This window comes from Rattus norvegicus, chromosome 1 (assembly GCF_021556685.1).
Source record: "Rattus norvegicus strain SHRSP/BbbUtx chromosome 1, alternate assembly SHRSP_T2T, whole genome shotgun sequence".
Lineage (NCBI taxonomy): Eukaryota > Metazoa > Chordata > Mammalia > Rodentia > Muridae > Rattus > Rattus norvegicus.
Genome location: NC_141534.1, coordinates 103,745,475 through 103,773,110, shown reverse-complemented (window position 1 = coordinate 103,773,110; position 27,636 = coordinate 103,745,475). Strand labels below are relative to the sequence as shown.

The 27,636-nt window shown below is 43.7% G+C and overlaps 1 long non-coding RNA gene across 1 annotated transcript in view; it reads left to right on the top strand.

Annotated features, from left to right (window-relative positions):
- Positions 1 to 3,282: 3,282 nt before the first annotated feature.
- The window catches only part of LOC108349455 (uncharacterized), an 89,696-nt gene continuing 65,342 nt past the window's right edge, over positions 3,283 to 27,636 (top strand). The window contains exons 1-2 of the long non-coding RNA XR_015646349.1: positions 3,283 to 3,372; positions 4,054 to 4,179. This is a non-coding gene — a long non-coding RNA (uncharacterized LOC108349455). The remainder of the gene's footprint in view (positions 3,373 to 4,053; positions 4,180 to 27,636) is intronic.

The following is a 27,636-nucleotide window of genomic DNA, read 5'->3' as shown; positions in this document are numbered from 1 at the left end:
CTTGGGTTCTCTTCTACAGGGCCTCCTTTAATTTTGTATTTTGTTATAGTCAATGTTTACCTCCCCTTTTCTTTTCAAACTTTCCTACTTTGATGTTTGACTTTATTATGCAGTAGTTTTCTTTTTAAGAATCAGGGATACTACATTGCCTGAAAATTTTGTGATGAAGAGTACTAGTTTCTTAATTTTTCTAATTTAAGGAATATTGAACCATATGTAGTTTTCCCTTTGAGCTGATTTCCACAGGCTTTAACACGAAACATTCTTTGTCCCTTCTTCTTGACCCTTCTCCTGATTTCTCTCTTTCTCCTTACTTTCCCCTCCCTTTATTCTATCCCCATATCTTCCCCATCTTTCCCACTCTCTTCCCTCTCCCTCTCAGCTTTCCCCTTTACTCTACTCTGAACTTTATATTTCCCTTTCCCCTTCCATATTTCATCACTTCCCCTTCCTCCTCTCTCCTCTTCCTTACCTCCATCGTCCATCTTTCTTTCACCACGTGCCCCACCCACCAGTGTCTTTTCCTCTGCACCCCACCCCGATCTTCTCCCATTTTCTTTTTCTCTTGTCTATACTTCTGAGGGACACTAGCTATCAGACTGTCTTAAAAACACACAGGACTTGGGTGCTTCTCGTGTTCTCTGAGTTCGTCTACAGTCTAACATTGTCTGCCAGTTCTTTGCTCAAATGTGGAAGTGGGGGGTTCCAAATTTCAGCTTTCCATTTTCAGTGCCCTTAATGGCTCAGCGATCCCCTGAACTGAAGCAGGCTGAGGAGGAGTCTGCATCCGGGTAAGTCATGAGTCCTCCCTGCCTTCCTCTAGGAGTGTGTGGAGTGATTTTCCTGCAGGTCAGAGGACACATGTATAGGGCAGAGGGATTGGTACCCAGGGCAAAGAATGGAAGGAGGGAGAGATTCTTCAGAAGCAATGAGTTCCTGTTGTTGTGGCTCTCCCAGAGTCAGAGGGAAGACTGAGGTAAGGGGCAGAGAATATAAAAAGAGAAGAGACAAGAAGTCAAGATGGGGCCAAGGAAGGGCACTGTGAGGTGCTAGCCAAGGACATTCTGGGAAGAAGGGTGCAGGATGCTGAGGATGAGGTTGAATTTTTCCATGGAAACTTTGGAACATTCCTTCCCTATGGGATGTCTTGGCCATACCCTCTGCTGCAGACTATTTGCCCGGTGTTACGCAGAATGTTTGCTGCAACCTCTCCCCTGGGGCATTGCCTGAAGCTAATTACATCTCCTATTTCCCACAGCCCAAGACCCGCTCAGGAAGGGATCGAAAGTCAAGGAACGTTTAGGAAGCACAGGAAAGGAGCTACTATTCTGGCTGCCTGACAGTCTGGAACTTCCAGCCTACCCTTGTGGCACAGGCCTGTAATCACATGTGGAAGCCAAAGCAAGAGGATCACAAGGTCAAGCCCCGCCTAGCCAGACCTTGTCTCAAAACTGGGGGGAAAAGACAAAAAGAGGGGGGACACTGCTTAGTGGTAGTACCTTTGTGTAGCTTGCGCTGGGTCCTAAGTTCAAGCCCCAGGACAGAAAATACAAACACCTAAGAACTTCAGCACAACTTACAAAAACAACAAAAACCACTGTGGAGATTTTTTAAAAATTCTCTTTGAGAGCCACTTCAAGAAAAGAAATGTTAAACTGTCAACAAACCATGTAAAGTCACAGTACATGATGACCTTTTGAGTTTGACCTTGCACAATTTTTGTCTATAAACTTGTCTTTTCCGAGAGGATAGTAAACAAAATGAGGAACCAAGATTACAGTCAAAGCATGCCTTGACCTCCTACTGACCTATGGATAGCAAGAATTCCCTTGACCCTTGAGTATTTTTAATATTTACTTTAAAATTTTTATTTACATGCATGCGACTGCAATATTATATGACAGGTACCCACAGAGGTTAGAAGAGGGTATCCCCAATGTTAGCATTCTGTCTAAGCTCCACTCCCACAGTTACCTAGCAACAGCCAGGTATGCCTGACTCTATAAAAGAGTCTGCTTGCCTCCTCTTCTCTCTTTTGCTCTCTTGCTCTTGTCTTCCTGCTCCTGCTCTGTCCTCTAGTCCCTTCTTCCCTTTTTCTCCATCTGCTCATGGCCAACCTCTACTTCTCTACTTCTTTTCTTTCTTCCCCCACCCCCCGTTTCTCTGCCTCTACTACCCTCTTGACTCCCCTCCCCATACTCTGAATAAACTCTATTCTATACTATAGCAATGTGTGGCTGGTCCCTCAGGGGAAAGGGATGCCTCAGCATGGGCCCATGGAGGTACCCCCTTCCCCCATACCTGACTCTACCTCTATAGAACATATCCCCCACTCTCTTTTTCTTTTTATAAGCACATCACCCATCCCACAACCCAGACTGGAGTCACAGGAGTTGTAAGCCAGCTGATGTGGGTGCTGGGAACCAAACTTCATTCCTCTGGAAGAGCTATAAGTACTCTTAACCACTGAGCCATGTCTCCAGCCCTGACCTGTTTCTTACTTATCTTGTCAGTTCATAAACCTGTACAATGTACCTCTCATTTACTAAAGAAAAGTTTCTTAGATAAAAGTACATCAAAATAGTTTATGTAATCTTTTATGTCCTTTGAAACAATAACTTCAAAAGCAACCCAAAGTCTTACAGTTCTATAAGGATACTCACACTTAACTGAGATTCTCTATCTTTTTTTTTAAGTTTTCTTTTTTTAAGATTTATTTTATGTATATGAGTCCACTGTAGGTTTCTTCAGATGTAGCAGAAGAGGGTATCAGATCCAATTACAGATGGTTGAGTCACCATGTGGTTGCTGGGAATTGAACTCAGGACCTCTGGAAGAGCAGTCAGTGCTCTTTACCACTAAGCCACCTCTCCAGCCCCATGAAGCTTATTCCTTCAATATGTACACCATCCTTTTGTTAGCCTTCCTAGGTTTCATGTCCACTTTCTTTTCTGAAGGATTTGGCACTGAATATAGGCTCTCATGCATGCTAGCAAGTGCTCTGCTACTGAGCTGTGTATCAAGACACGCATGTGCACACATGTACACACACACATACGTGTGCAAGCATGCACAGTTTTTTAAAATGTTGACATAGAGTCTCACTCCGTTGCCTCAGCTGGATTTGCACTTGGGGTCCTTCTGCCTCACTACCCTCAATGTTATATGGCATTACAGGCCTGGGTTACCAGGACCAGCCCAACCTTTTCTTAATAAATTCCAACTTTGCTTTCACAGTGATTCATCCTGAAATTCTCTGTGTGTTTTAAGAGCCAGGATATTCCTGAATGGGTTCTCAGTAGCGCATCTCCAGGCTGCCAAGGAAGACTGGTCACATTCCTGAGAACTGACTTTCTGCAAAGCCTCCCAGAGGTAAGTGTGCAAGGTGAGAGGGGTTGGTGTCTCATCTTAGCTAGCCCGTGTAGTGAGGATTAGGCGGGAGGATGCTCACAACGATTTGCAAGGACAAGCACTGGACACAGCCAGAGTACAGAGTGGGACCTCCTCTGGCCAGTCTTATGTGAGAGTGCGTGAGAGACCACACATGTCTGCTCCCCCATCAATCATCTTTTCTAAAGTTTCCCAGAAAGAGGCAAACCTAAGACCTCCAGGGAGCAAGACTGGATAGTAAGTAGGTGATCGAATCACCAGGCCTGGCTGCTGACTCCTTCCTTTCTCCAGGCCTCAGGCTACAGTCCCAGTTGCTGGACTGAGGGAGCGCCTCAAGACACACACTTTGTTCACAGTTTGGTTGGTGGCTGAGGCACAGGGTGAGCAGGGGATTAGGACACTCCAGCAGGGATATCTTATTGAACAGGCTTTCTTTAAAGAACTACCTCCGCTTCCGAGGATGTCACACTTCCTATGGCTTGTCACAACACCCTCCTTTGCTTAGGAAGCAAACTTATTCTTCAAAGCTAAGCTTTCTCCTAGGCCTATGGGATTAGCACAAGATTCAGATTAATGGGGTCTAAATTAATGTGATTTACCGTCATAGCTTTCACAAGCCGTGCTCTACTTCTTCAGCTGCTTTTATTTTATTTTATTTTTCAGAGCCCAAATTTAGGACACTTGAAGTGAGAGAAGATGCCTTCTCTGTTATGCCTGTAAACATAAGAAACGCTTTACAAAGTTCTGGAAAGAAGAGAAAACAGCTCTCTGTTAGAGCGACAGCTCCAGGTAGGAGATTGTTGCCACGCGTTGATTTCAGGTGTCAAAGAGTACACATGAGCAAAACTCAAGCATTTCAGTGCTTCCAGTAGATGGTACTTAGAAATCCTCTGAAAGCTGAGTGTCCCTTGGGTTTTGAACGAAGAAGACAGCAGGCTGTCTGTGTGTTTCTGGTGTGACTGGCTCACAGAGTTTTCCACCATGTTTGTGCCACCAGCAAGATTTCTGTACTACAAGCGGGAGTAGCCAACGGATCCTAAAGTCACCATATCCTTTCTAGAGGGTTTGTGGATACTGGTGATGTTCCAGTACAGATCATCTTTCAGCTTCCACATTATGAGGAAATGTGGGAACAAGCCCACGGAAGAATTAAGGACCTTTTTACAGTTGGCTTTAACTACCTCTGGGCTAATCTGGCTTCAAAAAGAGATCTCCACCTTCTTTGATCCGCAGGAGGGCCTGGTGCCTCCCCTCCCCCACTCCTCAGGAAACAATGTTTTTCACAGTGCCATTTAGTTCTAAACGATTATGTAATTACATTTGTGAATGTAATCCTGCGGGGCATTATTCTAATTATAGTCCACAATCCCTTTCAGCCACATTCAGAGAAATAATTTGTGCAATGAAATGGGGCTCCTCCAGCTGCTGCAGTGTCTAAAACCTGGGCACACAGACAGCTCTCCTTCTTGGATTCCTAGGCCTTCATTCTTTCTTAGGAAGAGATCCAAGAGTCAAATCCCCAGAGCCACTCCTCAGCAACAGTTCTCAAACACGACAGAGTCCTTTGCTCCTGAAACCTTTATTTAACAACAAATTGCTCATTCTGCACCTTGTAACACAAAATTTAAGTGGATTTTGGATTGTGTAAATTACACCTCTATAAAACTGTTTAAAAACAAAATAGTTACTAAGCTAATTACCATCAAAGGCAGAAATGTAGGTGGCTTACAGGTTATTATCGTGGGCCAAGGAAGGGCATGTGAAATGACAGTGACTCAGAGGGACTTGAAGTAGATGGTGAATGAATTGGACACTTAATTAGCAGGTATGTCCAATTTAAAAGGTGGTGGGATTTTATATGATTAATTAAACTGCTTCTTTTGCTTTCAACATTTATTTCCTCTTCCCTCCCTCCCCTCTTTCGTTCTTCCCTCTCCCATCTTTCCTCCCCTTCTTCCTTTTCCTCCTCTCCTACTTCCTCGGCATCTGTTATTATCTTGGTCCTACTTCTTGATGTGTGTGGAATCGTTCTCGTCTTCTCCCAGGTGTAGTTCTTGGAGATCATCAGTTGGCAGGCAGCATGAGAGGTCTAACATAATATCAGGTTTCCTGGACTGCCCCGTGAACCTCACTTTCTGGCATGTGAGCATTGAGAGTTTGTGAGGTCCTCTAAAATTATGAAAGGTGAATCTCATCTTCAATGATGCAGCCCACAGCCAGGGGTGTGAGAGAGAAGTTTGTCCCAGTGCCTAAGGGCAAGAAAACCAAGTCACAGGTCTGTTCTATGCTGGGACACACAGTAACCTCTTAGCCTCTTACCAGCTGAAGTCTCACTATATGGTGTCTCTGATTCAGATTATTCTGCTTTAATCATCATCTCCGGTTTATTGGTGCTTTTGTAAAATAAAATTAATATTTAATTATGTATTAGGCTTCTCTGAGAAGCAGAACTAATAGAATAAAATATGGACTTAGGAAAGAGCAATTGGCTGATGTGATCCTGGGTGCTAAGTCCCCAGCAGACTGTCTGAAAGCTGGACACCCTGTAGGGTAGGATGCGTGGTTCAGTCTGAGGTGTCTTCCCAATTCAGGAAGCCAGAAGGGTAACTCTCAGTCTGAGGCTGCAGGTTGGGAACCCCAGGGAGGTGTAATTTAAAGAGTCCAAAGGCTGGAAAGCTTGCAGCTCTGAAGTGCAGTGTCAGGAGAAGAATGTCCTGTTTGAGGACAGACTCCACTTCACTTTTCTGTGCTTTCAATTCGGGGTCTCCACCATTGGATGGTGCCTGCCCACATCAAAGGCCCATTTCCTCATGGCCACTCAGCCACTCAGATGGAGCTCTCAAACACTCCCAACTGTGCTTCCTGAGTTTTATGAATATAGTCAGGGCGGCATGTAAACTGTCAGGAGTTACTACTGTGAATTCCTCTTCGTATTATAATTGCTTCACATTCTCAGGTAACTGATTTGACTCATTACAAACCAGGGATGTTAGCTTTTGAAACAGAGAGCAAAGCTGGAGAGGAAGTGGGAGGAGATATACACATATATGATATGTAATACTTATATATGTTATATATAGTTGAATATGTTAAATATATTTCTGACTGTCTTGGTTTCCTGTTACTAGGTCACTCTCTGAAAGAAGGTCAGGGATATTTAAAATCCTTCTGCTTCTCACATTGCTGACAGGCTGCAGCTATGTAATGTTTTACATAGAAAGCACATGTACTCGTTTTCCTGTGGAAGGGTGCCTGCCCACTGGTAGGTTCCATGCTCTAGGGAACGGCCCCACCCCTGTGAGCATAAAGACAACACTAACTGGATTCAGTGGATTATGAAAGACGAAGGAAAGAATGAAAAGACATGAGAATGATTTTTTTCCCTAAGAAAATTCCCTAAAATGTGCACTTTAGTAAATTTCTAAAAGTTAGTAGGTTGTAACACTTGTTAAAAAAGCTCTGAACAAGTAGCGCCAGGCTACGCCACGCCACGCACTTTTTCCTTGCAAACTGTCTGCATGAAGATGAAGTCCTGGAAGTTCCTCCTTAAAGACTAAGATGCAGGCCCAGTGTAGTGGCACGGACCTCTCATCACAGCACCCACAAGGCTCAAGAGGAGTAAATTTGAAGCCCAGGTCAGTCCGAGACACATAAGGAGTATGAGGCCAACCTGAGCTACTTAGAAAGACCCTATCTCAGGAACCAGAAACAAACAAATCCCCTAGACAGACAAAAATAAGAAAAAGGGCTGCAGCCTTTTCCTGTCTCCCGTTTTCCTACCATTCATCTGCTTTTCAGAAGTACTGAGCTATTTCATTTTATTCCTGCCTCAGAATGACATAAACCAAGGTTATTGATTTCCCCCCAACACCTGCCTTTGAAGGGATGAAGCCATGCATTTGGATACAGATTCACACAGTCGCTCCTATGCCAGGCCTATGGGAGTCTCGCCAGCGTCTATCTGCTGAGCCTTTCTGTGGCCAGATTTGTGGGCACTGGTGAGGTGTCAGTTCTGATGTGAGGCTTTGGCCAAGTGATCTCCTCTCACCTCAGTTTTGTGGACTGTAAAATGGGCCTGATATATCTTCCCTTCCTCCTCAAGATCAAGTATGATGGTGGCTGAAAAGTACGATGGTTACTGGAAAGAGCTATGGCAACATCAGGCGACTGAGCGGTGGCAGAGAAAGCACTTCATGGCACTGGCTAGATAGCTTTGTGCGTACTGTGCATTCTTTGTGCCCTGCAGAGACTCCAGTTATCTCCAAATGGCTCCTGCCAGGCTCTGTCTGCTATGAGATCTCTGTCAGCGACCAGGCAGTATTTCAAAGGATCTGTGTGTAGTGTCAGATTGACCTGGACTTCTGATGTGCAGAGAGTTCAATCACCTGTGTTAATTTCAGGTTCGTCACCTGGGAACTGGGTCACCTTTTAGAGGGGGGGATAGATGTGGACTGTGAGCGATGGATAGCAGGGTATGGTGGCGTGATAGCTGGTAGGGGTATGCAGGACTCTGCTGTGATGTCAGCTGACTGGTTTTTTGGTCAGTTTCCAAGCAGTGAGTGTTGGCTAACAGATGATTCCACTCGGCTCCTCTCAGGGACCTAGCTAGGGCTGACTTAGGTCATCATCTGCCTCCATCGCCTGCCACAGTCAGACGAAGATGGCACATAAAAGAACTGCTTGCCACCCCATTTCTCACTCTCTCTCTCTCTCTCTCTCTCTCTCTCTCTCTCTCTCTCTCTCTCCCCCCCCCTCTGTCCCCCTGTGTTCCCAGCCAGTCTCTCTTTCCTCTTTCCTGTCCTTCTCTGCCCCCCTTCTCTGCCTCATGGCTTTGCTTTTGTCTGTCCCTACCCCTTCTCCAGGTCTTCACTCCCTTTCCTTCCTCCAAATAAACCTCCTTTATATCAGGTCTGTTGAATGGTGTGATTTCTCAGGGAGACACCTTGGCATAGGGACAGGTTCACTCTCCCACCCTCCACCTCCATTTTCACCCCCGGCCCCCGCTCCCCCTCCACCACCACCACATTGTATTTCATAACAACGAGTAGTCTCACCAGGGGATAGGAACCCCCAGACTATCTTTCCCAGGAGTTTGTGATGCCCAGTGGTCTTGTTCTAGGGAGCACTGTGGAAAAGCAATGGGCTACTGGGAATGATTTTAGTGTATTTTAAACCAGTTTTTCCTTTTTGAGGAATTTCCAAAAATCTCCCCTGAGAAGATTTTTCCACTTTTTCCCAGTCACCTGCAGCCCTTGGTTTATTGCGGCCCTTGTTCAGGTCCTTCCTAGGGCAGTAAATCCAGCTGCAGGAGTTCAGTCTGTGAAACACCCTGATAGTTAATCGTTTCCCCTCCTCTCCTCTGGGAAGTCCTCCAGGCCTCCCTAGCCCTAGAAATAAATTTATCTATCTATCTCCCACTCACATGGAGGCCACTGTTATTTTCCTTGGGATTGCCCTTTGCAAAATAGGGCAGAGAGTAGTGGGAAGATGAGCTGCGAGTTGAGCCTTGTAGCGAAGGTCTAGATGTTTTCAGTACAGCCTTTCAACACTTACCAGAAGAATTTCCAGATTACTCACTCTGGCCTCCCTATGAACACTTTAAAAATTGCCCAACCAGAATCCTCCTGCTTAGAATCACTAGTGAGGGGTTGGGTATGTGGCTCAGTGGTAAGGCACTTGCCTAGTCTACAAATGAGGAGATGGGGTGTGGTAGAGAAGAGTTGGTATAGCACCTATTTAACATGGGTTCCATCCACCCTCAGCACTGCAAACCCCAACAAAAGTACTATTGAGATGTGAGCTCAGTCTTGCTGGGACCCTTTGAGACAGTTTGCTGAATGCTCCAGAGATATGTTCTTCCAAAGGTCACGGGAGGGAGCTTTGTCCATAGGGAAACGTTATCCCCGCTTTCCTCCTTCTAGGTTTCCCTCCCCCCTGCTGTCACATGTTCGCTGTGCTCTAGCTCCTGCTTTAGAAGCTGCGTTTTCTGTCCATACAAGAAAGCCCTAGACTTTCATGGTGAGCCTGGGCAGTCTCTTAGGGCGAGTTGCTGTCTGCTTACAATCGTAAGAATATAACTTTAGCATCCAGCCTCTGCTCAGGCTGTAGTATTTGCAGTAGTCTCTTCCCAGGAATCCCAACAGGCACCCTTCTGAGACATTGTCTGTCAGTTCTCCAGCTGACCAACTCCTAGGTTCTAGGATCTCTCACCTGAGAGTAGACTTTACATCATAGGGGGGTTGGTGGTCATAGATAATGTTCTGTTGCTCTTCTGTCTAAACTCCACCCCCACAGCTACCTGGGAACAGCCAGGTGTGCTCCGCCCCATAGTTGCCTGGCAACAGCCAACTCTGCCTGACTGTTAAAGGGGCTGCTTAGTCCCCTCCTTGCTCTCCTGCTCTTTGCTCTTCTTTGCTCTAACCCCCTTCCCTGTCTCTTCTCTCTATTCATCTTGCTCCCCTCCATGTGCCTATGGCCGGCCTCCTTTCTTCTCCTCTCCTCTTCTTCTCTCATTAAACCTCTCCATGTGGAACCAATGTTAGCTTGGTGTGCTTTATGCGAGCACGGGCTGAGATTTAAACAACAACATTGCTGCTGTTTTTCTGCCTCCTGCCTGGATTTGATTTCATAGCACGAGGCTGAAGCTAGGTTCTCTGGCTTCTCAAAAGATATAAAAAATAGACTCAACTTCTGTCTCATGGGCTCTATCTCTGTGGTGCTGGGGTCTAAACTCTCCTCAGAGGCCTCACTGTGCTGTTGCCTGTTTGTCTGTCTATGGCATTTACACATCTTATAATGAACTCCTTACTCCGTGGTGGTAATCCTTCTCTCTGTCCCTCTTGGACTTCCCCTCCTGAAAATTTTCATTCTTCCTACAGTGGATGCTAAGCTTCAGGCTAAGCCAGGAGGGACCCAAAGTGCATGACCTATTTCATGGTAGTCTCATGGAGGTGCGAACCAATGCCTTTGGCTTTATCACAAGTGTCTGCCATGCAGAAAAGATATGACAAATGACTCACCCTGTTTTAGTGCTACAGCTGTGATTGCTTGATTTCAGCACTCACACACCCAGGTATCTCAGAGACCAAATGACGTCCCTGAGGCTAAGTGCCATCTGTAAACATATTTACTCTTATCCAGGGAGTATTTAAACCTTAAACAGTTGGAACTATAAAAGGATTTAGACACGTGTATTTGAAAACCTAAGACATTGAAGCTTTTCTTGGAACTGTCCAGTGGAATGGGAGGTGAAATTAATCGGTATGGGGGCTGGGCTAAGGTATGGGATTGGTCAGTCTTGGGGGAGTCAAAGTTGGATGCTGGCCAGAAACTTTCCACCTTCCTTTCGGGTGCACCTCAGTTTTGTTTGTGTTCAGAGATTCGGTTTCCAGGAACCTTTTCCCACTTGCTGGAGTAGTTGCCTGGGGCTGCCTCCTGCCTAGATCTTAAGAGGGCCCCTGCTGTTCAGAGGCCTGTGTGCTTTTTCTGATGGTAGAAAAGATGACTGGTGTAGAGCTGGCTGCTCCACATCCTAATCTGGAGACAGAGTTAAGAGCAATCAGGAGGACTGACGGAAGAAAACACAGGCCTTTTCTCTGCTGGCTCATTTTGCTCTTTCAAAGGTCCTTAAACTTGTGTTTACCCTTAAGTGCCCCACAGTTAAACCGTAGAAGTGGGAGGTGGGAGTATGGGTCCACATAAAGAATCCTGCAGCTTTTCTTACAAGGGGCCACCTTCCCATCTGCTGAGTGGGGTTGGAGGACCCTCTCAAGGGGGTGCTCAGCATTCGGTTTCCAGAGAGGCTGCACCAGGGCTCAGCATTTGATTCTCTATGTGGGTTAGATATTTCAGATAATGTACTCCATTCCAACACAGATTCACTATAGCCTGCCTGAGGTGGGCTATCTGTGTGGTGACTCTTCTGCATAAAATGTTGGATGTCTGGTTCCAAGCTAATCGTCTCTGAGGCCCTAGCATATTCACAAGACGGGGAAGATTTCCAGGCCTTCTAGAACAGCAATTATCAATGTTAAATTTTCCTTTCTTTGGCTAGAGTGGGAATGGAACTGGAACTTTATACTTCCTAGACAAGCACAAGTGCTCTGCACTGAGCAAACTCTCTCTCTCTCTCTCTCTCTCTCTCTCTCTCTCTCTCTCTCTCTCTCTCTCTCTCTCTCTGCATTGATGGAATCTAGACAAGCATTCTGCACCACATTCCAGCCCCTCACCCAGTAGAGTCTAGCAAATGCTCTATCATTGAGCCTTACCCCTAGCCTCTGCTGTTGTAAAACTCAAAGCTCCCTTCTTAAAGGAAATAAAGGCTTAATCTAGAGCCTTTCTGGGCAACCATGGTGCAGGAACATAGATTTAGATCACATGGAATTCCAGGTTCAGTTTGTAAACAGTCTCATGAAGTTTTACAGTATTCCAAATCAAAGAAAGCTTTAAATCAAGGAGGTATGTTTAAAATACATTGGTTGGCACAAGGGGGGCGGGGGATACAGTGAGATCAGGGAAACTTTTCCATAGCCCAATATGCTATCAGAACTTTAGTAGAAACTAGTGGCTTGCTAAATTAATAGATTCTAGAAGGCTTTTTATCTATTACTCACAGGATGTTAGTTCAGACATAGATGTGGGCAAGGAATAAATAGTTGTTCGAGGGAGGCTAGAGCTAGCCCAAGATAAGGTAACTAGTATTTTAGATCGGTGACATTCCACACTCTCTGGACTACAGCTGGTCTTTGTAGATAAAGATTCTTTTCAGAAGCTATCCTTCATACCCCTCACTGGTAGATTCTAGGCAAGTTTCTTACAATTCATACTCCCTGTCGCTCATGGTGGGTTTAGTAGGCTGTGCAAGGTGCTCCTGATTTCTAGTGGGGAGAGGCTTTTCGTGATTTATTGGTCCTTGAGTATTTTCTACTGTAAGTAACCCAAGTAAAACTCACTGATTTGCCAAGTTGGACTTCGGTGGTATCTGTACTTTGGTCTATTCTGGCCTCCTTATATAGGGTGATAGACATTTCTTCATATCTCACTAGGAATAGTTTCCAGAAAAACAATAGTTTTTCTGGATTTTGAAGTCACATGGTTGTAATTTACAACCATGTTCAAGGTTTGAAAGCTATGAGCTAGTTCATCCGGTTTTCTTGCCTTGGCACTAAATACAACTGTGGGGTGGTTTGGGAGGTCCCTTGCTCAGGGTTGGAGGTGAGAGGGGAGTGCTTATTAGGAAATCGCGTTGGGCTGTTTGAGATCTTCCTCAGAAAATGGAGTGGTGTCCCCGCAGTGTCTTGATAGCCATTCTGCTTTTGTCAGTTCTGTTGTCGTTCTTGATCCTGAGCCACCATGTGTCAGGGTCATGGCAGCTCCCCTCCTTTCCCATGCCTTCCTCTCTTGCCTCAGTTGGACTCTGCCCTTAATTTGGGCAGTTTAGGGGATAACTTTCCTCATCTCTACAGGCACCTAGGGGGCCTTCTCATGGGGAAAAACATCATTAGTGAGAGCATTGCTGCCCTTTATCTGTGTCTGCAGCCCTGGCCCTGGGGAGGTGGCAGAGGGACTGAGGCTCCTCAAGTCTTCACCTCCCAGGACCTGGGGAAGCAGTACTGACAGTGAAATTGAAATCTCTCCCTCTCTTATCAGCTTCACCAGAAACCTGTCTGGGATGTGATGCTTACTCTCAGCCAGCTAGGGTATCCAAAAAGCAGTACGTTTTCACAGTCCAGGCTTCTAAATCATGCTGCTCAGCACAGTGCTTAAAAACAAGCATTGACTGCTTTTGTTCAGTTTATACACGTCACACATGTTTACCAGGAATCATTTAGAAAATATTTGGAAAAAAACAAAGTAGATGAGAGAGAGAGAAAAAAAAACCCTCCATAATGCCTCTTGGAGGTAGACATTGTAAACTTAGAGAATGTCTGTTTAGACTTCATCTTCCTTCTTTTCTCATCTATCCATCCTTTCTTTCTTTCTACCTCTTCCTTTCTTTCTTCCTTTCTTCCTTCCTTCCTTCCTTCCTTTCTTTCTTTCTTTCTTCACTTACATTCTTTTTTTTTGTTACAAAGTAAATCAAAAGGCAAAACACAGGTAAAATATAACTCTAACTAATGCTTTTTATCAGTAACCTATTTTTCATCTCCTTCTATCTCTCCTCTCCCCTCCCCTCTCTTTCCCCCTTCTTCTTTCTTCTTTCCTTCAGGAATCTTGTGGGCCAGTTGAAGCTCTTCAGGTTACCCTCTGAAATAGTCGGCATGTATCCTTATCTGCTGTATATACTTTTGATTTTGATGTTCAATTTGCCTTTTCTATTTTAGATTATATATTTGTTGTTGATGATGATGATGATGGTGAAACATATAAGAGGCAGAATGGGTTTGGACGCTGAAGAACCTCCCCTGTGGAGTTGGTCTTCACCCTACCTTCTTCCCAGGGAGATTTTTAGCTGGCGATTCCCTTGCCTTTATTTCCTAAGTAGCTGGGGCTACAGATTTGAGATACCAGGCCACTGGTTCTTTTCTGTAGAGGTCTCCTTGGAGTTGTTACTTAACTTTTAGGTCATTGTTTTTTTTTTATAGTCCGTGCGCTGGTGTGTGTTAGCATCAGAAATGAATAGGTATGGCCTCCATAATCTTGTGTATTTGAATGTTTGGCCATAGAGAGTAACACTCTTAGGAGGTGTTGATTTTTGGAGTAGGTGTGGCCTTGTTGAAGGAAGTGTGTCACTGTAGAGGCAGGCTTTGAAATCTTATATATGCTCAAGCTATGCCAGGTGTAATGCACAGTCTCTTTCTGCTGCCTGTGGATCAAGATGTGGAAATCTTGGTTCCTCCAGCACCATGTCCACCTGCACGCTGCCATGCTGCCCCCCCTTGATGATAATGGGCAGAGCCTCCGAAACTGTAAGCCAGTTTCAATTAAATGTTTTCTTTTGTAAGAGTGACCTTGATCATGGTGCCTCTTCTCAGTAGTATAACGCTAAGATGGTCTGTCCCTATGTTTTTAGTCTTAATGGCATGTAGAAACACTATGCTGATCTTAGCCTTGACTGCTAAAATACTGACTTTTTAAATGGTCTTTATCCTGGTTAGTTTTGTTTGTTTGTTTGTTTTGGTCCGCTTAATAAAATAATATAACCTAAAATCACCTGGTAAGTGAGAATTTCAAATGAAGAATTGCCCCCTAAGATTAGCCTGCAACTGTGGGCATTTTCTTGATTGATAATTGATTTAGGGGACTTTGGCCCACTGTGAAGAACATCACCCTTTGGCAGGTGGGTAGGACTGTCTGAGAACGCTAGCTGGGCATGAGCCAGTGAACGAATTGGTAAGTAGAGTCCTTCCATGGTCTTCGCTTCAGTTCCTACCTGGAGTTCCTCCCTGACCTCCTTCAGTGATAGACTGTGACCTGACAGTGAAAGCTGAAACAAACCCCATCCTTCCCTAAGTTATTTCTGGTCATTGTGTTCATCACAGCAACAGAAAACAAAGCAGGACAGTTGTTATATAATTCTTCTGCTTCTGCTACAGATACATGTGTTTTGTTATTCTTTTGAAATCAGTGACTCTTGAAAGCGTTAAATATTTCTCTTGATAGTGGTGTTTGCTTTCTTTCTGTGTAAAATGCTTCACAGTAAGCTCTGCTGGTGTTTCTGTTAGATTTTTGTGTAGAAGAAGCAAAACATCTCCAAGAACAAATAAAAAAGGAGTAGGGGGTTGTTTTAGTTGATTGTTGACAAGGTTTTTGTACCTCCGAGTGGTGAGGGAGTGGTGGTCAGAAGCCTTGGCAACCATGGAAGCAGAGTGGAGCCTCAAAGTCCATGAAACCAATTTCTCCTAATCAGGACCCATCTACAGTTTAATTGCCTCCTAGGAGACTTTGAATTCCGAGTCCTTCAGTGGATTAAACTGTTCATTAGGTGAGGGTGCTTGTGATTCAAATATCTCTGGAGTCCAGTTCTTTGTTGCTTTGTTTTGTTTTGTTTTCTGAGACAAGGTTTCTCTGTGTAGAGCAGGCTGGCCTCAAGCTCACAGAGATCAGCCTGCCTCTGTCTCTTGAACAATAGAATTAAAGGTATGTGTCACTATTCTTTGGTGTTTTGTATTTTTTGTGGAATCATTTAATAAAATAATAAATTTATTAATAATACATTTATTAACATAAAAACAGAAGAATCCCAGGTTGTGTTGCACACCTTTAATCCCAGCACTTGGTAGGCAGAGGTAGGTGGATCTCTGGGAGTTCAAGGACAACTTGGTGAACAGAGTGAATTCCAGGAGACAGAGAGAGAGAGAGAGAGAGAGAGAGAGAGAGAGAGAGAGAGAGAATCCCAATCTAAATAAACCCCTCTAGGTGTCTCTCAATCCAATTAAATTGGCCATTAAGAATCACCTCCTCAGGTAGCCATTTCTTGCATTCCGTTTGTGTCATCAGCAGACAGATCTCCCAGTTTCTTATACTTAAAGATTCATGTGTGAAATCTTTAGAGAACTTGGGCCTTAGAGCTACTTCTAAGATAGAGAGCTACAAGTGCCTGAGGTTGGCACCCTTTCTACAGTACAAGTCAGTAACAGGCTAGGTGAGGGTGCAACATCCTAGCTTTTGACAGACAATCCTGCTCTCACTCTCTTATTCTTTCCTGATAAAACAATTAAAGTCTAATCCTTCTGACAGCATTTCTTTCTCTGAGACTTCGTTGTCTTGAGTAGTATAACATTTACATTCATTGATTCATTTCTTTATGTGCATATGTATATCAGACAGTGTTTCTTCTAGTCCAGGTTGACCTTGAACTCACAATGTAGATGACCTTGAAGTTCTGATCCTTCTGCCTCTACTGCCTCACTGGGGTTTCTTCTGTTGTTTAATTAATAAATGTCGGAGGAACTATACTCAGCTTATTCTACAACTAATCACTCGCCTTTAGCCCCAACTATCAACTTTTTTGTCATGAACATTTTAATTTTATTTATCTATTCATTTGTTTGTTTATTGTAGACTTTGAGGATAAAACCCAAGGTATATTGGACAAGCTCTACCACTGAGTCACACCTTCAGCTTTAGCTGTGTTTATTTGAGTAATTTAATTTAGAAATGCTGTTGAAAGTTGTTATGTTTTCCTAGTTTGTCAGTTTGTGGTCCATCTGCACATACTGTTTGGAAGTCATAAGTGCTGGGACTTCTCAGGCTTCTGCTGTATCTACCTACAAGACCGCTTATTTGTAAAGCTTCCTTATTCTGTTGAAAAGAATGCGTACCTCTCCTTGCCCACAGCACAATTCTCCTCATATCTGACCGATCAAGTCTGCTACCCATCTCATACAAATTTCTCTATCCTAAGTACTTTCTTTTAATGCAGTAACAATTTCAGGGAAAAGGGCTAGACTTTTTCATACCAATCATAAATTTATCAGTTTCTTCTTGGAAGTCTGTCAGTTTTGTTTTGTGTATTTTAGAGGCTTCCTTTCAGTGAGGCGCTTAAGATTCCCAGCTCTTATATCTGCTCACAGAGTCTCTTTCATTTATAATCACAGAGTCTTTTTATCTCTGTAAATGCTTTTTGTGCTAAGTTTGATAGGATCTGCTCCTGGAATTGCTGTCCTCTGCTTCTGTCTTCCTGCTATTGCTATCTGAGCTGCTGTTTTTGTTTTGCAGTCAGTACCCTGCACGCTCCGTCATCAGCTTTGTCAGGATGCTTGGATTACCATGTGTGACTTGTACTGAGCAATACATCATCAGGTGCAGAGAAATCCAATCGGTTGGATCCTATCTTCTGATTTGTAACTTTAATGGGTTCAAACTTATTACAATTATCAATAGGAGATGTTTTCACTTAACTTTTTTCGTGTTATTCTGATGTTAGTTTTGAGTGTTTTTCTTTTCTTTCTTCACCTCGTTGCTGTCCTTCTGCTCTGCTTGATGATGGAATCATTTTTATTCCCCTCTGGCAAGTTGGAAACTCTAGGTTTTATTTCTATTTTTAAATGAGTATTTTGAAAACCTAAACTGCAAGAAATTAAAAGAAACAAAATTCCCCAAATCTCAGTATTTTACTATCAGAAATGAATCCTTTAATATTTTGACATTACTTTCAGAAAAAAATTCTATTGTTTTATAAAAACGAAATATATTTGTTATAAGCTTCACATAAAGCAAGGAAGAAAGGGTAAAACGTCTAGGGTAAAGAGATGGATCGGTTGGTAATGAGCTTACCTTGCAAGCCTAATGACCCAGGTTCCATCTCTAGAACTCATGTAGGACCACTGAGTGTTGTAGCAGAAAGTTGCAATCCCAGCACTGAGACGGGGAAGACAGTGAGTTCCCTGGGCTCCCTGGGTAGCTAGTGTGGCCTAATTGCTGAGTTCCAGGACAGTGAACTTGTTATCTGGCCTCCACATTCACACACATATGTATTGTATGTCCCACATACATATGAAGTACCTGAAATTCCAAACTCTCATATCTTCTCCCTTCCGTAAATGTATGTGTATGTTAAGTTCTATAGTATCTGCTCCTAGAATTGCTATGTACAATCTAGATTTTACTATGCAGTAACATGTGCAATCTGTTGTCTTTCTGAGTCTGGCTTATTGGATTTTCATGATAGTTTGTATGGTAAATCCCAGCCATTTTCCTGGAAATGACATAACTTGGTTCTTCCAATGGCTCCTTCCTCGTTTTTTGGATTCAACAGATATTCCAAGGTAGAAACAAATGTAAAGATTGGAAGAACATGTGCTGATTTTCTTTCTGTGTCTGGGTGTCCTTGCTCAGTATAACTTTGCCCGGTTCCATTCATTTTCTTGAAGTTTTTTATGATTTTATTTTTCTTTTCAGTTGAGTTAAATCTCGTAGTTGGCTAGTCTGTGTCTCTTTGCAGGGGAGTTGAGGTCAGTTATATTTTAGGTTTCTATTCAGAGAGATTTACTGATTCCTGTAATTTTGATTGGTTGTTTTCTATGTGGCTTTGTTATTGATTGTTCCTTTTTTTAAAATCCCTCTTTTATTAATATTAGGGATTTAGTAGTTATTGGATTGGATATGACTGATATCTTTATACTTCTCATTTATTCAATCTATGCATTTAATTAATTTTGTTTTATATTACATTTTTAATTTTAATTTTTAAAATTTAATTAAATATAATTTCTTCTTCTTCTTCTTCTTCTTCTTCTTCTTCTTCTTCTTCTTCTTCTTCTTCTTCTCTCTCTCTCTCTCACACACACGCACACGTAGTTATGTAGTTATATGAATAAACATATAACTACAACTTGCTGTTTTGTCCATTCACCATTGCCTGCATGATTGTTTGCAGGGATGACCCCTGCAAATATAATGGTATGTTCGTGAATTACTAATTGTATTGCTAGTGGATAACCAATTAGGGAGCTCATCTGGGGAAGGCTAACTCCCTCTCTCAGCAGTTGTTAACTGTAGCTTTTCATCTAGGGCGGGGACCCTTGAGTTTCACCCTATGATAGGATGTCAACTGGTGTTGAAAATTTTTGGGTCTTGTTTAGGTAGCCATGTTGTTGAGACTTCACAGGTTTAGCCTAGCTGGAAGGCACAGTCTCACAGCAGACATGCTGATCAATATTTTCACCCCCATTTTTGAGCTGTTCCCTGAGCCTTGGGTGCAGGAATTATGTTGCAGATATGGCAGCTGCTGCTGAACAACCCAGAGTTAGTACTCTGCATTTCGATTAGTTGAGGCTTTCTGTATGGTCTCTGCTTTAAAGAGAAGTTCCTGTGATGAGAAGTGAAACAAAGCTACACTTATCAAGCTGGGCCAGAACACAGAAGGTCTTATTGGTTTTTTTGGTTTTGTTTGTTTGTTTGTTTGTTTGTTTGTTTTTCCGGAACTGGGGACCAAACCCAGGGCCTTGTGCTTGCTAGGCAAGCACTCTACCACTGAGCTAAATCCCCGATCCCTTGTTTTGTTTTTTAAAACAAGATTTCACTACGTAACCCTGTCTAGGACTTGCTTTGTAGACTAGCATAGTTTTGAACTCTGCCTATTTTTGCTTCCTGTGGACTGCAGTTCAAGGTGTGTGGCAGACCTGAAAATGTTCTCTCTGTCTCTCTCTGTCTCTCTCTGTCTCTGTCTCTTTCCCTCCCCCTCCCCCTTCCTTCCTTCCTCCCTTCCTTCCTTCCTTCCTTTCTTTCTTTCTTTCTTTCTTTCTTTCTTTCTTTCTTTCTTTCTTTCTTTCTTTCTTTCTATCTATCTTTCTTTCTTCCCTGTTATGACTGAAAGCAACCTGGTTATCCTTCTACCTATAATACCATCCTGTGCTTTAGAATCCTGTAGATTTGGTTTGGGTATCACCAAGTACCATAGTCTGTGCTGAGCATGGGGAAGTGTTTCAGAAATCTTAGGTGCTGGCTGAACACGTTCTTATCAGAAGAAAGAAAATTGATCCTGTCATCTAACTAAGGATTTGTGACATTTCTCAGGTGTTTGTGTGTGTGTGTGAATTCCCCAAACAAGGTCAGAGAATGAGAAGTCCTGCTAATGAAGGCAGTCTCCTATATTGTGCTGAGCCCAGAGGCTATCTGATCACAGTGGACTTTGAACTTAATTAGCAGAATTTTCCCACAGAACTGTACTAAGCACATTCACACTATAGGTTTGTGTGTGTATATATGTGGGGTGTGAAGGTGAGTGTGAGTGTGTGTCTTTGCATCAATGTGAGGTTATATATGCAAAGGCCAGAGGTAATGCCGGGATATCCCATCTATCACTTTCCTTCTTTTTTTTTTTTTTTGAGGTAGGGACCCCCCCCCCCCAATTAAACCTGGGCTCACTGATTGGCTAGTTAGCTGGCTTGTGATGCCCTGGGATCATCCTGTTTGTGTACCTTACCACACCTGGACTTTTTTTCTACATGGATATTAGGTATCTGAACTCGAGTCCTCATTCTTCACAGTAATCACTTTCTCCATTGAGCCATTTACCTAGCCACATATTGCCTTTAATTTTTACTGTATATAACCTTTATTTTACTTTATTTTTTAACATAACATCTCTACTGGTTCTATATAACTCCCTCATCAGACACTCTGATCACACTCACCTCCCAGACCCTCCATATGATCCCCTCAAAATAATAAAATAAGAATTTTAAAATTTGTGTCATCCATACACATAGTCAAACTCCTAGTGGCCTGCCTCCAAGCAGAGCTTCCCTCCACCCCTGACCCCTCACCAGAAGCCATCAACTGTGGAGATCCATGCATCAGCATCCCCATCATACTCCTCAAGAGCTCTCCTCAGTGGCCTCTGTCCAGGTTGCCTCTTTTTGGGGTGAGGGGGTGAGTGCGGAGAGGGATTGACACAGAAGTTTTCCATGTCCCTGCCTCTCAACTATGCATCCTCAACCATCAGTATCTCAGCAAAAGTAGCTTCCTTGATCTTCACAGTCAAGGAGAACATAGACTATGGATCTCCACATGGCTTCTGGCAACAGCATAGACCATGAACATGACTCCCAGTTGCAGTTGGACCACAAAACCAATCAAGGCCTTTGGAGGCAGCATGGATCATGGACATCATCATGGTCTCATCAGTGGAGGCAACCAGCACTAATATGGTCCCCAGCCTAGTGTCATCAGTGTGGCCCATGGACACCAACATAGCCTTACAGCTGCACAGACCATGGACGTCCACAGATCCCTCAGTGATAACATAGGCCATGGCTGCAAAAGGGCCTTGGACCCAGGCATGGCCCTCTGATGCAGCATGGTCTCAGACATCACCATGTCCTCAGGTGGCAATGCAGGCCACTCAAATCAGAATGGACCCCTGGGGCATCATGACCCATGGACACCAACAGGGCCCCCCAGGTAGCCACACAGACCATGGTCAGCTATAAGACCACTAGTGGCAACATGGGCAATGAACATCATCATGGCTTCAAGTGGCAGCAGGGTTTATAGACATCAAAGTGACCTCAGACAGCAGCACAGACCCCAGACATCTACATGGCTCCAGTGGCAACGGATCACAGACATCAACAGTCCTGTGGCTGGGAGCTTCCACCACACATGTGGCCTGGATGGTGCTTTCTGATCTGTTCATTTGATGTTCAGTGTCAGGAGTCAGAACATGACTATTCTAATTTATCAATGAGAAAGCGGATGTGTAGAAGATGAGTCAGAAAAGGGGTCTGTGAACAGAAGAACAATGTGAGACCTCCAATTTTATGAATGCAAGTCTTCTGTTTTTCACTCCTTCCCACTCCCCATTCATTTATTAAGTCACCCATGCATACATTCAGTTATACATTAGCTTACTTGATCACTTGAATAACAAGTTTATGCTGGCCTCTGTGCCTGGTATTTACCAAGAGTGCTAGTTCTGAGTGCTGGGACAGCAAGTACTTGCACTTGGTGGAGGCCAGGCAATTGACAAAGGTATCAGGAAATGCTTTATCCCTTAGACACTTGTACAGCTTAATTTAAGTTCCCTCCCTCGAGCCTGGAGCATGGTTGAGCCTAGCGTATGCCTTGTTAGAGTGGCATGCAGTGTTTGCATGGGATCATAATAAGGTCTGTACTTGATTTTCAGCAAATATTGACTGAGGTCCCACAGAGAGCTCTCAGAGCTCAATTAGGGTGGGGTGCCGCATTGCTAATAATGGAATTTGTATGCCTAATTGCTCAAGTGAGATTCGTGAAAGTTTACCTATAACTATCATTTGTAGAGTGACTGCATGGTGGTAAGACATCTCACCCATAGGAGGGGAGGCCATGCTCTGCAATTGACTAGTGGGTGAGCATGGGCTCAACACTTGTCTCCAGACTTGGTGGTTGGAGGGAAGGCTGGAAGCACCCCCTCACCCCCCAATATCACAGGATAAACCAAGAAAGACTGTCGCCATGGAAAGCAGCAAGTACTGGCCGGATTTTGAGACAGACCAGGACACTGTTGGTGTCATAATTAGAAAGCATGTACCCCAAATCCAGGTTGGCAATGAGTATGAGAGGAGGATGCTGGGGATGGGTGAGAATTGAAACCAATTTCATTTTTGGTTTCTGAAATAGAGAAAGGGCCAGGGCAGGTTTTGGGGTTATTGGAACCACGCTCATTATTCTAAGAGAGAGAAAGGAAAATTGATTCTTTGGCAGAAAGGAAACATTTCCTTGGTAAAGTGGCAGAGGTGAGACTCTCATTCATGTTCCGATACTCAGGCTTAAGAAGGCCAGAGGAACCATGGTGGACCCCAGACTCATTCAGACTGAGAGCTTATTAGTTACTTTTCTATTACTGTGCTAAAACGTCATAACCAAGATAACTTCTGGTAGACAGTATTTATTTGGGTTTACAGTTCCAGAGGATTAGAGTCCACCAAACCTGAGCAGATATAGCAGGTATAGTGATTGGAACAGCAAGCAGGGAACTCCCATCTGGAACTCCAGGCATGAAGGATAGCAAAGTCAAGATGGCATAAATCTTTTAAGTTCTCAAAACTGGTCCCCAATGACACATGTCCTCCCCAAGGCTACACCTTCTATGTCTCTTCAAACAGTAACACACCCTGAAGACCAAGTATTCAAATGCCACCAGAGCCCAGAGAGAACATCTCATCCAAACAACCATGGGAATTCTGGGACATGGTCTTTCCCATACTGCATGTGTAAATCTAGGCAGATCTTTGTCTTTCTAGAACCTTCTGTAAAAGGAACATACCACAGGGGCTTGTCATAGGCAGATCACTGACCTGAATGAATTCTAGTTAAACAGGCCTGAATGTAAGTGGACTTTGGCCTCTCCTTTAGGTCTATGACTCAGTAAATTTTTTAACACAAGCTTCTATGTCCTCAGTTGTAAAATGTCACCATGATAGTAAATGTTTCATGGTTGTAGGTGGGAGAATTAATTGAGGTTCTAGATGCAAAATTTTTAGCATCCTTCCTGGCATGGAGGAAGTATTCAATAAGCCTCAGTGGTTAATATCATTTCTTTCTATTGCAGTTCTGGGAGTGGGTGGTGGTGGTTATGTCACAGGCAACCATTGTACAGCCCTTTGTTTGCTTGAGGTGTGACACCATCTTTCTATGGATCCTGCTACACCTTTGCTGAGAAAATCTAGGAAACTGGAATCCCCACTGGTTTGCTCAATTTCCCTCCCACAGCTACGGAGCAACACTCCATAAGGCGTTATTTGTGGACACCATCTTTTCTTTTCCTTCTCCTTCTCCTCTTTTTTCTTCGTCTATTTCTGTCTCTCTTTTTTACAGTTTCTTCCTCTATCTCTGTGTCTGTGTCTCTTTTTCTGTCTTTCTGTATGTGTCTGTCTCTCTGTCTCTGTCTCTGTCTCTGTCTCTGTCTCTCTCTCTCTCTCTCTCTCTCTCTGGGATGAAACTCAATATATTCTAGATAAAAACTCTACCACTGAGCCACAATTTTTATTGTATACTTTTTATTTTGTAACAGGACCTCATTAACTTTGTTAGGCTGACCTTGAGCTCATGGTATAGTCTAGGCCTTAAACTTGTGATCCTCCCTCAGCCTCTCTAGTAGCTGGGATGGCTGACTGGTGCCAAGTCTGGCCACTTGTCTTATGATTTACCACTAGATAATGTGCAATGGAAGCCTATGCTAAGAAGTGTTGGCGAATTGGTAACCAATAGCTGTGTAACCCATGCTCTGCTTACTGTCTGCTTATGAATGTCTGTAGTGACCACTTGGACATTTCAAAGACCACATAACAAATAGACATCATGAAACATAAAGGCTCTTTGGTCAGGCAGTTTTATACAGAGTTTGTCTGTGTATCAGGAGATGGCCAGCATTGGGCTTACCTGCCAATCAATGGGCTTCTAAAGTTAGGAAAGCAGGTGAATAAGCGAATCGATAGCAGCTGGGCCACACTTTGGGGCTATGTCCTTCTAGGTTAGAGAACTCTGTCTACTTAGTCAGCTTACCCATGACTTGATGAGATGTCATATCTCAGCCAAGGTCCTTGATACTCAGTAGTTAAGGCCAAGGGAAACACACAAGGTCCCATCTGGTTTCTTAAGGTGAAACCTCTTCATTAAGCCACATATATGCAGAACTGGTACATTCCTGAGACTCATCTCTGCATACAGAAACTCTCCTCCTCTCCTTTGAAAAGCAGGGCCTCTGGGAACCCAGGCCATGAGGTATATTAGGCACACTTACGAACTGTGACATGATTTGGGGCTTCTGCTATGAGGAACCCTGTGTTTCTAGACAAGAGGGAAAGGGGCATCATCTTCCGTGTTGTCCTGAAGTCACTTTGACAGGCTTCTGTTGGAAGAACTTGGGCTTTTAAAAAAATGGGAAGAAATATCCAGCTGTACGTGTGGAGTGGCCAGACTAATCCTCAGGGAGTTATGTGCAATACATCTTGGGGAGGCAAGAACCTTGAGGATTCAGGTCCCCAAACAATTCAGTGTCCATGGAGGAAGGTTAGCCCCAGGGTTATTAAGCTTAGAGCTAGATAAGAATTCCTTCCATATATCAGGAGATGGCCAGTAGGCATTTGTTTGTGCTTGAAATTTTTAGACTCCAGGATATAGGATGCAGGTATGCCCCATCTGTGTTCATCTAGCTTTGAAGGCCAAACTAGACAAGGGAGTAAAAGCTGCTTTACCTGAAGTCTGGGAAAGAGGTGAAAGATATGAGTGAAGGAATGACTGAGCATGACCTGTGAAGCTGTGAAGATTCTTTTGTTCTTATAATTTTATTTTTCTTGCATATTTCATGTATTTACATTTCAAATGCTATCCTGTTTTCCCCTCTCCCATAGCCGCTCCCCCTCCCCCTGCTTCTATGAGGAAGCTCCCATTCCCACCCACCCACTCCCACCTCAACACCCTGGCATTCCCCTATATTGGGGAAACAAGCTTTCACAGGACCAAGGGCGTTTCCTCCCATTGATGCTGGACAATGTCATCCTTTGCCCAGATCTGTGGCTGGAGTCATGGATCCCTGTGCAGTAAGGGACTGAGATGTAGTCTGCATCAAACCTCCAAGCCTGGATTCTCATGGCTCTCTCTTTCCAAGGGGCAGGGAAAGAAGAGTTGGCAATATCGTACTGGGTTGTAATGTTTTGAAACTTACAACACAGATTTAGGAAATGGGATCAGTGAAGCAAGAGAAACCTGGAGTTCATGGAGGGCTGTTGAGAGGAACAAGATGGGTCCCTGAGTAGCTGAGAATTCTGACCCACCCTTCCCTGCACATTTGCATGAGTGACTAGGGAGCAACTGTCTTACAAAAGGAATCCTCATCTCTGGCCACAAACACTGAATGAAAACAGTAGCTGTTTCTGCTTGTTGAACAGAAATCAAAGGCTTGCATGCATGAATGAACTCAAGTCACTTGGGAACCTGTCATTAGTTGATCTATTCATTCCATACACATAGATTGGATGTTACTGATGGCAGAGAGGTTAAGGGCCAGTGTTGTGAGAGGCCAGGGTATGACTCTCTGATGTGGTCTCTGGTCCTGAGGCAGGTACATCCCAGGTTGGCAAAGTATCTAGGAAACTCTGAAGTCTGAAGAACATACATGTTCTTTGCCAATTGCCGCACTTTTGGGATGATGGCATTTTATTATATTGCATAAACCTCATGGTTGAAATTGCTTCCAGCCAGAAGCAGCTGGCACTACCAGCCAAATGGAACCTGCACGGAGGAAGCCAGATCATTGCCTGGGAGATTGGATGGAGTACGCAGGGAGGCTTGACAGCTGGGAGCTCTAGAGTGAGAGAACGCAGAGCCACAGTCTAGTTGTTTGGTGATAAGTTATGGAGGGAAGAGGATAGGAAGAAGCCTGTTGGGTGGTGCTGTAAGTGGGTTTTCTGAACTTTCCAGGACATCCTATTGGCATAGAAGCAAAGACATGGAAGGACCTCCTGAACTTCCAACAGAGGCAACAGGCAATCATTAAAAACTAGGAGGTAAGGAGGGAGCTTGTCCTACCTGTCATCTAATAAATAAAACTGTTTACTGTTGCATGGTAAGATAAGCACTTTGCATGCATTCTCTCAGCTCATTCTTCCCAGGATTCTGAGAAGCCGTATGTGCACTACCCCCCTTTTATAGGTGAAGAAACTGGAACACTTGGAAGTTAGCAAGAGCAGAGGTAGAGATGACCATCCTATGTCTGTGGATTCAAGAAGTTGTGCAGAACCTGGATGTTTTCTGTTTCTGAGTTCCTCCTCCTGCCCTAACACCTTCACAGTAGAGGGAGAAACAGATGGGGTGGAGCAACTATAAGACTACAGAACACTGGGAGGTCAGAGCACCTATACTTTAGGGCATTCTATAAATCAAGCTGTCACAATCTTCTGAGCCAGCTCTCAAGAAGCATGTAGACTTTTTATGATGGGTTTGTTTTTGTACCTGTTCTTTCTACTAGCTACTGAACTGGAACTGTAGAGTATGTGGAACTGTGAACAGAGCAAAGGGAAAGCCCTCTTACATATAATCTCCAGGGGCCAACAAGGAGCTGGACATTGAAATCTACCTGTTGCGTGGCCCTATTCATCAAAAGACAAGAATAGATTACCTAGTCACCCCAGATAGGGAACCAAAGGATGCCACCAAAGTCCAACTTTGTGAATCTCTGTCTTTTGTTGGAGTTACTTATGATAGAAATGACTCTCTGAAACTGTAAACCAGCCCCAATTAAATACTTCCTTTTTATAAAAAATTGTTGTGGTCATGGTGTCTCTTTAGAGTATTGGAGCACTGACTAGGACAGTATGCGTGGGGAAGGAGGGGTCCAGTGAATCTTGAAGTTTCAGGAATTTCTGAGGCTTATGAATCTACTTTCTTTTAGCTTTATAAGCTTCCATGCAGGATAAACACTTTCACCACCCTGAGAGCATCCTGTTGTTTCTCCTCTATTTACATCCTACATCATAAAAATGTTCTGTCTAAAATGGGAGGGTCTAATTGTAAAGGAAGCCATTGCTCAACAGCATTTTTGCCCATGGAAATTTGAGAACTCTCCCCAGGTTAGATGTCACCTGTCAAGTCACAAGAACACAGAGAACAATGGCAATAAAATTAAAGAAAACTGAATGGTGTTCAAATTAGGATGTGTCTTAGTCAATGTTCTATTGCTATGAAGAACACCATGACTATGGCGACTCTTGTCCAGGAAAGCACCTAATTGTTGCTTGCTTTTAGTTTCAGGGGTTTAGTCCATTCTTGTCATGGTAGGAAGCACGGTAGTACAAGGCAAACATGGTGCTGGAGAGATGA